Below are 11,231 nucleotides of genomic sequence, written 5' to 3'. Positions count from 1 at the left end.
CATAGTAGCATTATATGTAATATCCAGAACCTGGAAGCAACATAGATGCCCCTCAACTGAAGAATGGATACAGAAAATGTGGTACATTTACACAATGGAGTACTACTCAGTGTAAAAAAAACAAAAAAAAAAAAAAAAAAAAAAAAAAAAAAAAAAAAACAACAAAAAAAGGAATCTTGAAATTTGCAGGCAAATGGATGGAACTAAAGGAAACCATTCTAAGTGAGGTAACCCAGTCACAGAAAGACAAACATGGTATATACTCACTCATATGTATATATTAGACATAGAGAAAAGGATTACCAGCTTACAATCCACATCTCCAGAGAAGCTAGGAAACGGGAGGACCTTAAGAGAGACATAACACAGTCCCCCAGTGAAGCTGAAAGGGACAAGTGCCCCTGAACAAATTGGGATCATGGGGGAGGGGAGAGGGAGGTAGGAGAAGGAGGAGAAGGGAGGAAAATATGAAGGACCAGGAAGATTTTTTTGTTTTTTTGTTTTTTTTTTTTTTCTGAGACAGGGTTTCTCTGTGGCTTTTGGAGGCTGTCCTGGAACTAGCTCTTGTAGACCAGGCTGGTCTCGAACTCACAGAGATAGGATCAGGAAGATTGAGTGGGGAGAGGAATAGAGGAGAGCAAGAAAGAGACACATCAATAGAGGGAGCCAAGATAGGTTTAAAGAGAAATCTGGCACTAGGGAATTGTTGGGTGCTGCAGAGTACCGCGCCTACAAGATGGCGCCGGTTTCCGCCTTCTGCCAGCCCAACGACGAGTGCTCTCTGTGGTAAACAACTCCTTATTAGGAGAGAGGCCACGTATCCTTCTAAATCTGCTTGGTGACAACCTATCCTAGCGTGCCACCTGGGCGTAGATGATTGGTAGTTGCTGGATATATTAAGCCCCGCCTTCCTGGGTTCGGGCCACTTCCTGTAAAGCAAGGTTCCCGAATAAACTGTGAGAAAAAGATTCCTCGGTGTTGCGTCGTTCTTGCTGGTCAAGGGTGGACTCGACAAGTGGTGGCCCGTACGGGGAATCAGAACTTCTCACAGTCGGGGTGGCACCGGTAAGTTCCCAAGGTAAGTGGGACAAGTAGGTCCTCGGTGAATGCGGCAATAAGGTCTCCGGTAAAAGAACAATACGGTAAAGAGGCAATAAGGTCTCTGGTAAAGTAAAAGTAACGATAAAAGCCCTCGGCAAAGAGGCAATAAAGTCTCCGGAGAGGAGCAAGACTGAACCGAAAGTAAACACCTCGCTCCTGCTTTAACTTGCAGAGTGAGAGTAAAATGAATGGACCCCACTATTATAGTGGTGATTTGGATATTTTTTAACTTTGCAGTGTGGGCTTTTGTTTTTTGGTGGTGCTATCCAACTTGCACGCCTTCGGACTGCACAAATTAAAACAAAAGTACAATGGGATCGTCACAATCACATCCAATTTTTCTGGCTCTTCAAGAGCTGCTTCATTCTAAAAATTTAAGGTTAACTAAAGCCACATTGCAGAGGTTCCTGAGTGAATTTGACACCATTGCACCCTGGTTCTCGGTTTCGGGCAATCTCTCGGTGGCTAGTTGGGATAAGTTAGGGAAAGATTTGGATTTTGCCTGGGAACAAGGAACATTGGAGCCATGCGTTCGCCCGATATGGCGACTAGTACACATCTGTCTAGAGGACCAAGAGGGAAATAAGAAAGCTATAGCAAATGGACAAGCTGCCCTTGAAATGCTTCAAGAAGAAAGATCAGAACAGAAAGTGAGACTGGAAAGGAAAAACAGAAAGGGAATAAGAAGCGAGTCTATCCTGCTCTAAGAGAATTGAGGAAGGAGGTAAAAGAACAAGGAGAGGATTCAGGATCAGAGCAGGATATATGTGAGGATGAGGACCTCACGGAGGATGAGGAGGGAGAGATTATTGAGCTCATGGAAAAACATTCCTTAAAAGTACCAGAAAAACAGCACCCTAAAATGGCGGCTATAAAGCAAGGGCACCGCCCTGTTGCTCCTCCCCGCTACTGCTCGAAAGAGGACATAGGAGCTCCTGGTTGCTCCACCTTCTGTCCGGAAGTGTGGCGTACTGTTCGCACTGAGTTCCGGATTGCTCGACCACTGGCTTATCCAGTTTTTACAGATGGTAACCAACAGACATATCATGAGCCGACTGACTTTAAAATAGTCAAGGCTCTGGCAGAGTCGGTACGCACCTATGAGGTGACGGCAGCTTTTACAATTGCTCAGGTAGAAGCACTCAATCGCTTCTGTATGACACCTAGTGACTGGATGAATTTGGTAAGCGCTTGTTTATCACCAGGACAATATTTAGATTGGAGAGCTTTCCAAATTGAATTTGCCAATGATCAAGGTGCGCCTAACCTCGAGGCTGATAATCCAGCCTGGGATGTGGACATGCTTCTTGGTCAGGGACGTTTTGCACAGCAACAAACAGTGTATGATCAGATTAACCAAATAGCCATTAGGGCTTGGAGGTCTCTGCCTCCAAGCAGAGGTGAGGTCATTGGAAATCTTACAAAGATATTACAAGGTCCTATGGAACCCTTTTCAGACTTTGTGGCAAGAATGGTAGAATCTACAGGACGAGTGTTTGGGGATCCAAATGCTGCTATGCCTTTGATCAAACAGATGATTTATGAACAATGTACAAAGGAATGTAGGGCTGCAATAACTCCATATAAAGGTAAAGGCCTTGAAGTCTGGATGAAGGTCTGTAGGGAGTTAGGGGGCCCATTGACCAATGCTGGCCTAGCAGCTGCTGTGATGCAATTAACTAAGAAAGGTGGAAGTTCAGGAGCTTGCTTTAAACGCGGCAAGCAAGGGCATTTGAAAAGGCAATGCCCAGAAAGAGGAAATACTACAGTCAATAATTCTACCCCGAGCCCTAAGCAACTGGGCTTATGCCCTAGATGTAGAAAAGGAAACCATTGGGCTAAGGATTGTAGATCAGTAAAAGACATCAATGGACAGCCTCTTGTTCAGGGGTATGGAGGAGCTCATCCAAAAAATGGACGACGGGGCCCACCACCCCAGGGCCCACAAATATATGGGGCCATGGAGGGTCAGAACCAGGAGCAGAGTCCCAAAACCTGGCCCTCTCTTCAACATCCGAGAGACCAAGGAGAGCCACTACAGGCTCCTCGGGGCTGGACTTATGCTCTACCACCAGACTAGTATTAACTCCCAGAATGGGGGTCCAGCTCGTTGACACTGATTTTAAGGTACCCCTTGAGCCTGGCACAGTAGGCCTGCTTATAGGAAGATCATCTTCAGCCTTGAAATGTCTACGAGTACATCCTGGAGTTATAGATCCTGATTATATGGGTGTAGTAAAGATCATGGTAGAATCTCCTAGAGAGATTATAGCCATTTCTCCTGGAGACAGGATAGCACAGCTACTGCTTTTGCCAAGTTAACATGATAAGTTTCCAGCTCAAACCAGAGAGAGAGGAGAGGGAGGCTTTGGTTCCACTGGTTCAAACTTAACCTTCCTAGCTTTAGACCTCGATCAACGTCCAACCCTTGAGTTAATAGTGGATGGTAAGAAAATCCTAGGCTTACTAGATTCTGGAGCTGATAAGAGCATCATAGCCACCAAAGATTGGCCCTCTGGCTGGCCTATACAGGTCTCTTCCCAAACTTTACAAGGTTTGGGCTATGCTAAGGCCCCTGATATGAGTGCTAGACAATTGCCTTGGAAAGATCAGGAAGGGCATTCAGGGACCATGCAGTCTTATGTGTTAGACTTACCAATTTCACTATGGGGAAGAGATCTGTTAAAGAATATGGGTTTTAAACTCACAAATGAATACTCGGAAACATCTCAAGATATTATGAGACACATGGGATACGTCCCAGGTCGGGGGCTCAGAAAACATCTGCAGGGCCGAACTAGTCCTATTATTCCACAACCGAGACCAAAGAATCTAGGTCTGGGTTTTTCCTAGGGGCCACTGGGGAAGGTATTCCTATTACCTGGAAAACAGAGGAGCCGGTATGGGTTCCTCAGTGGCCACTTTCCTCTGAAAAACTGGAGGCTGCTAGGACTCTAGTGCAGGAGCAGCTGGATCTGGGGCATATAAAATCCTCTGTGTCTCCATGGTATACTCCCATCTTTGTTATTAAGAAAAAATCTGGTAAATGGAGATTGCTTCATGATCTTAGAGCTATTAATCAGTAGATGCAAATTATGGGCCTTGTGCAACATGGTCTTCCACTTTTAACCTCTTTACCTGCATCCTGGCCTATGGTCTCTATAGATATTAAAGACTGTTTCTTTCTTTTCTTTTCTTTTCTTTTTTTTTTTTGATGCTTGACTCAGATTTTATTTACATTTGTCTACAGTATCATTTCCTTATGAAATGAACTAGTACAGCTCAGTTAAACCAAATCCAATCATAATCATCTCAACTGTTTTGTAAACTCTATTAGCTAAATTTATAATCTTGTATTTGCCTAGTACAGCCCAAGTTTTAAATACAGAAAGCACAAGAACAAATGAAGGCTAACACGTCGGATCTAGAAGATCTAGGCAACTCAGAAAAGTTGACTTTCGAGAAGTCTGAGGCACAATTACAAGAGAGTAAGAGTTCTGTGCAACCTACAGTAAATGCAGCAAGGAAAATAAAGACAAAAAAACACAGGAAAGCTTGTAAAAATATTACGAAAATATTTCTACATACGATATTTTGTTTTCATCTTTAGATCAGTTGAGGTGAAAAGCACTTTAAAATAAAAACATTGTTTGATCTATCTACTAAACATCTTAGAATGCTTTACTTATTTAAACCGCAGCAAATACTAAAGGAGGGGAGAAACAGGAAAAACAATTCCTGTAACAAGAAGCCCCAGCACAACTGCAGGTCAATTGTATACTTACCTTGCTTTGCTGCTGGAGAGACTGTTAAAAAGAAACCTTTTAACTTTTAAACCAGAGAACAAAATGGATGTCAAGTAACCAGATTTTAATTTTATAAATAAAACTCTGAAAGCATTTTAAGCCATATGTTTGTTTGTTTGTTTTTTCAGGTGAGGAAAGAAATAATTCTGCCGACATCATGCAGACATAAGAATTCTTCTGTTACTTAGACATCTACAGTGCTGAAAAATCAGACATCTCAAGGCAAATGTTCACTTAAATTCATATCTCTGTCAGCCTGTCACTGAGAAATAGGCTTCAAAAACTTTCTTCAATTTGCCCGTGAACTATGATTTAGTCTTTTTTTAAATTTTTGTCAATCAAGTACAATATTTGGTAACTAGATTTAAAGGATATCCATATTTCTTAAACTTATATTTAGATAGACATTTTGAAGTAAGATGGATAACCTGTTCCTTCTGCAATTGCTAATATCCTCTTGCATTAAAATCGGTGTAAAGCCGATAAGAGAGATAATGATTCTAAGGCACCCTCAGAACAGAGAACTCAAAGTTCCCAGTTGTCAGCTTTGTGAACTGTAGTTAACGTCTGGTAATAAATCACTGACACAGTTAAACAACATAACCAGGTTGACTACTTCTCCCATATGAACATGAACTGATGTTTTCAACAATTTTATTAGCCTTGTCCATGTGTCTGAAGTCCAGGCAACCCTGTCTCTGTCAATAGGACATTTAGAAATGAAAAGGACAAGGAAACAAAGTACTTTGTTACAGCTGTTTCTAAACACAGCAAATGGTTGTAAATAATGAACAGAGCATTTATCTGGGGAACAGTATGGCTTAAAACGCAATTTACTTTCAATTTCACAAATAAACACAGTTGTACTGTTTTGAAAAACAACAAAGGCATGCATGCACCTCTACTAGCAGATGTAGCACTTCTGACCAAATGAGACATCAACTTCCTAAAAAATATGCTTCATGCACTGTATTTAATGTTTTTTAAAGATGTAAATTTTAATACATTATTTCTTTTTTGAACTTGAACGGGAACCAGAATGGGTTGATCCGGAAGACGACCTGTGGTGCCTTTCGGGTGACCGTGATCTTGTTCGTCTTTTTTTGCGAACAGCAGGTGAAGAAGGTCTAGATCGACTCCTCTTACTGTCTCTTTCAGGAGATGATGAAGAACTCGACTAAGATCTTTTTCTTGGGGAGGAAGAGCCCCTGTGGGACCTGGAGCTGGATCTTGATTTCGAACCATGGGATCTGGAATGTTCTCTCGAACCGGAGTGAGACCTTGACTGCGAACTGGAAGAGCTTCGTGAACGGGACCTGGACCTGGACCTTGAACTTGAGAGGGAGGATGAGCGTGATGAAGATCTCGAGTGAGATGATCGAGACTTTGAGCGACTCCGTCTATTGGCTTTCTTTTTATTACTATCTTCTTCACTGGCATCAAGATTATATTTTGAGAGGTCAGCATCATCTTCATCCTCGACCTCGTCCAGCTTATATTTAGACAGATCTTCATCCTCACCCTCTTCTTCTCCCTCTGATTCTTTATCTTCAACTTCCTTTAATATAGATGCAGGACCAACTGCCTTTCCCCTGTATTTCTTCTTTTTACGTCCAAACTCATCATACTCTCCATCAGATTCTTCTCTTTCTATATACTCAACATTTTCTCTTTCATTAAAACCACCTCCATATCCTGTTCTCTCTTCTAGCTTAGCATACTTTGGAGTGTTACACATGTTACACTCTGATCTTCTGGCCCAATTCACATTACTGCAAGTTTTGCACTGCCAGTCATTTGCACTAAATAAGCCCTGGCTCTTCTCTGCCAGCGTCTTTCCTATTTCTGTGCCCCCAGCTTTCATCATCTTGGCTTCAGTTGTTTTCTCTCGACCGCATCGATTACAGCTTGTTCTCCTAGCAAAGTTTACATTTCCACACTTCTTGTCAGGGCAGATCCTGACAGGGCAGATCCAGTCGCCGTCACTGACTGGGAAATTCTTGGTGGACATCGTGGACGCCAGCAGCACAGCCGCCCGCAGCGACGTCCCGACCAGCAGGGGTCCTCTGACTGTTTCTTTTCCATACCTTTGTGTGCCAAGGATTCAGGGCGCTTTGCATTTACACTGCCCTCTTGTAATCATGAACAGCCTGATCTAAGGTATGAATGGATACTGTTGCCACAGGGGATGGCCAATAGTCCTACTATGTGTCAATTGTTTGTTGCAGAGGCCATTGCTCCTTTGAGAGTGGACTTTCCAAAGATTAGATGTGTTCATTACATGGATGATATTTTATTGACTGCCAAAGATGATAAAACGCTCAATAAGGCGTATATAAAATTGGTAAAATTGCTTGAGATGCGTAAATTAGTCATAGCCTCAGAAAAGGTACAAAAGGACACTGTTATTAACTATCTAGGGGCTAAGATTCTCCCTCATACAGTTATTCCACAGAAGTTAGAGATTAGAAAAGATAATCTAAAAACTCTTAATGATTTTCAGAAGTTGTTGGGAGATATAAATTGGATAAGGTGTTATTTAAAATTACCTAATTATGAGTTAAAACCATTGTATAATATTCTCAATGGTGATTCAGCGTTAGATTCACCTAGGCAGTTAACCGCTGAAGCCAGAGAAGCTTTAAAGAAAGTGGAGACAGAATTACAAAATGCCAACCTTAAACGCCTAATAGAAAACATGGATATTCTTTTGTGTGTGCTCCCAACATTCTCCCAGCCTACAGTTTTGCTGTGGCAAGATGGTACGTTACTGTGGATTTTTTCTAAATCCTCCCCAGGAAAAACTATTGAATACTATCCTGCAGCGGTTGCTGACTTGGCTCAAAATGTGATACAGCAATGCCTTAAATATTTTGGGAGACTACCAAATAAGATCATAATCCCATATACTGCTCAACAAGTTAAGATCCTTTGTGGAACTGTGGATGATTGGGCCATTCTGCACTGCGGGTTTTCAGGAGAAATAGATAATCATTATCCAAAACACCCTCTAATGTCATTTTTTTAAAGAACATCTGGTCATTTTTCCAAAAATGACTGCAGCTGCTCCTATTGCTGGAGCCACAAATATTTTCACTGATGGATCCAAGATAGGTTGTGGAGCCTATATGATAGAGCATCAGGATCCAGTGCAATTTCAATATCAGCCTGGCTCCCCCCAGATTATTGAATGTAAAATTGTTCTTGAAGTGTTTAGAAATTGCCCGTCCCCCTTTAATCTGATTTCTGATTCGGCATATGTTGTGAATGCTGTTAAGGCCCTGGAGGTTGCAGGACCTATCAAACCTAATAGTACAGTTTGCATACGCTTACAGGAGTTGCAAAAGTTGATCTGGCATCGCGATCAGAAATTTTTTATACAACATATTAGGGCTCATACCAACTTGCCTGGACCTCTATCAAAAAGCAATGAGGTCACAGATCACTGTACTAGAGGGGAATATGTATTCTTTGCTTCCCCTGTGGAGCAGGCGCAGCAATTTCACAAACAATTCCATGTATCTGCAAAAACTTTGCAGCAAAAGTTTCAGCTATCTCGAGCGGAGGCTAGACAGATAGTATTGAATTGTCGACAGCGTATAACCTTTCTGCACCCCCCTAGTATGGGGGTCAACCCAAGAGGGCTATTGCCCTTGAAAATTTGGCAAATGGACGTAACCCATTTTTCAGGATTTGGAACTCTTAAATATATCTATGTGTCTGTGGATACCTGTTCAGGCATCATCCATGCCACTCCTATGAGTGGGGAAAAGGCTCGAAATGTCATTGGACATTGCCTTGAGGCGTGGGCTGCCTGGAGAAAACCTCAGCAATTAAAAACTGATAATGGCCCTGCTTACACAGCTCACTCTTACCTCCTTCTGTAAACAGATGGAAGTTCAATTAAACCATGGCCTACCTTATAATCAATCCCCAAGGACAAGGAATAGTTGAAAGAGCTCATCGCACATTGAAAGAATGTTTATTAAAACAAAAAGGGGGAATAGGCCATGGTAGAACACCAAGGGAACAATTATCCTTAGCTCTCTTCACCTTAAATTTTTTGAATTTGGATTCTCAAGGCCTTTCTGCTGCCGATAGGCACCAGACTCAGGCACCTGCTCAGAAGGGCTACGTAAGATGGAAAGATATCCTTACGGGTCTATGGCATGGACCAGACCCAGTGTTAGCATGGGCGAGAGGTTCTGTTTGTGTTGTTCCCCAGGATCAACAAGACCCGGTGTGGATTCCAGAGAGACTAACGAGGCAATGCAACAAACAAAATGAAACTTCCAATACTGATCCTGCTGCTGACCTTGACAACTCTGTGGCTAATCCAGGCCAGAGAACAAATCCTGTGGGCCATAGCGAAAGCGTGGCCAATTCCCTTGCCTGTTCATAATGTATCTAAAGTTTTGCCTGTTTTCTTTTCTACTAGTTGTGAATTGGGCTTGCCTTGTGTAAATTTAGACCCTGACACTGCCCAGTATTCAGCCACTAATATTTCTCTCCATGGAGCATTATGCTTCTCCCTTATTAATAATTCCAACCCATGCATTTGGTTGAAAAATGGTTCTGTTGGCAATTGGCTTGATCCCCTTACTCATAACCAGCTCTCGAGCGCTATGCACACTGAAGTCCTGACCCAGATTAGTACAGGCGCTAGTTCTGGCTCCGGCACTGGTACAAATGGGACCAAGGATGTAAATGTCACTACATTTCTGATGCTGATGGAGGTGCTCTGACCCTCAAATTCACGCTTTAGTCAAGAGAACTCCACTGCTCGACAAGTCTTGCCTTATTGTGCACCCTATCGAGGCTATCCTTCTCATTGGACGCCCTGTCAGAGTCCGGACCACAAACTTAAACAGATAGCTCCTGGTTTTGAATTTACTCCCCCTCTTGACAGGTATCAGTATAACCTAACTCAGGGAGGTTCCCAAAGAACAGGCAGTAAAAATACCTGGCCATGGTTTCAATGGGTACTCTCCAACGAGCGTGGAGCATTTACTTCCCTTGAACCTTTTGCGGTTCTCCAGAATCTCACGATAAGACTTCTTAATGTTTCTGGTACTAGGGATGAGAAGGGACCTTCTCTTAAGAGTCTATCAGTACATAAAACTTTGGATACTCTCACTGTTCCAGCTAGCCCAGTATGTTTAAAAGCTCCCTTTTTCTTTCTGCTCTCTAGCGCTACTAATGCTACCAAAGAAGTGATCTCGTGTAATTCGACTAACGTCTCTTGTATTGCTAGTCAATGTTGGAATGGTTCTGCTAATACAGCAGTAGTGATGAGGGTCCCTACATATGTTCCTATTCTGGTTAAAGTGGATACAGGAACATTTCCCATTACGGAAATCATCAGATCCAAACGGGATTTTGGCATAACTGCAGCATTGGTTACTGCCATAACCCTTTCTGCAGCAGCGGCTACGACTGCTGCCATTGCCATGGCTGCTCAGGTCCAAACAGCTGAGACAGTCAATGACATTGTGGAAAAAATGGCCACAACATTAACTACCTTAAGATCTATTGATGGCCACTTAAAAGCTGGCATTCTAACTGTGAACCAAAGAGTGGACCTGTTGCAGGAGCAATGGATGATTTAGTAACCTTAACTTCCATAGGATGCATTCATTCCTTTTCTTCTTTATGTATCACCTCCAGGATAGCCAACAATTTCATGGAGAACAGCAACCTCAGTTGGCAGCTGAATGCCTACCTTCAGGGAAATTGGAGTCAACAGTTCGAGAACCTGGCAGACACCTTAACACAACAAATTGTTGCCGTGAATGCTACTCGCCTGAGCCTGTCCACTGTTAATACCCTCTTAACTACTCTTAAGCAAGCCTTTAGTTTAGTTAAGGAATGGGCTGGGGTGGGGGTTATGCTTTCCATGATGTTGTTAGCCATTGTTGTTTGCCTGTGGTGTCTATGCAGGATCAAGAAGTCGCAAAAATCCCAAGCTGCCATGTTGACACAGGCCTTTGCTGCTGTGGAAGCAGGACAATCCTCTCAAGCATGGTTAGCCATGCTGACAGACAAATAGGTGTCTGTCTCGCCATTGCTGAGTGAGTGATGCGTATCTGAATCAGTCATGCTCAATGACGGGCACCTACCCTTTTGCTGAGCGAATAAGCATACATGTGTTCCCTTCGACCTAAGACATGAGCCTGTGGGGGCGACACAGTGACTCTTTTGACAGGTAAGATAGGGACACAGGTAAGATAGGAACCTAAGACAGAGATGACTGAAATCTGACAACAGATAGATACTGCTACTCCTATAATTTTAAAACAAAAAAGGGGGAACTGTTGGGAGCTG

The 11,231-nt window shown here is 42.7% G+C and overlaps 1 pseudogene; it reads right to left on the bottom strand.

The window, feature by feature from the left end:
- Positions 1–5,861: 5,861 nt before the first annotated feature.
- On the bottom strand, positions 5,862–6,918 carry LOC100754166 (annotated as a pseudogene).
- Between the last annotated feature and the right edge of the window lie 4,313 nt (positions 6,919–11,231).

Source organism: Cricetulus griseus (assembly GCF_003668045.3).
Source record: "Cricetulus griseus strain 17A/GY chromosome 1 unlocalized genomic scaffold, alternate assembly CriGri-PICRH-1.0 chr1_1, whole genome shotgun sequence".
Taxonomy (NCBI): Eukaryota; Metazoa; Chordata; class Mammalia; order Rodentia; family Cricetidae; genus Cricetulus; species Cricetulus griseus.
The sequence above is the reverse complement of the archived record's forward strand: the minus strand, read 5'-3'. Positions and strand labels throughout refer to the sequence as shown.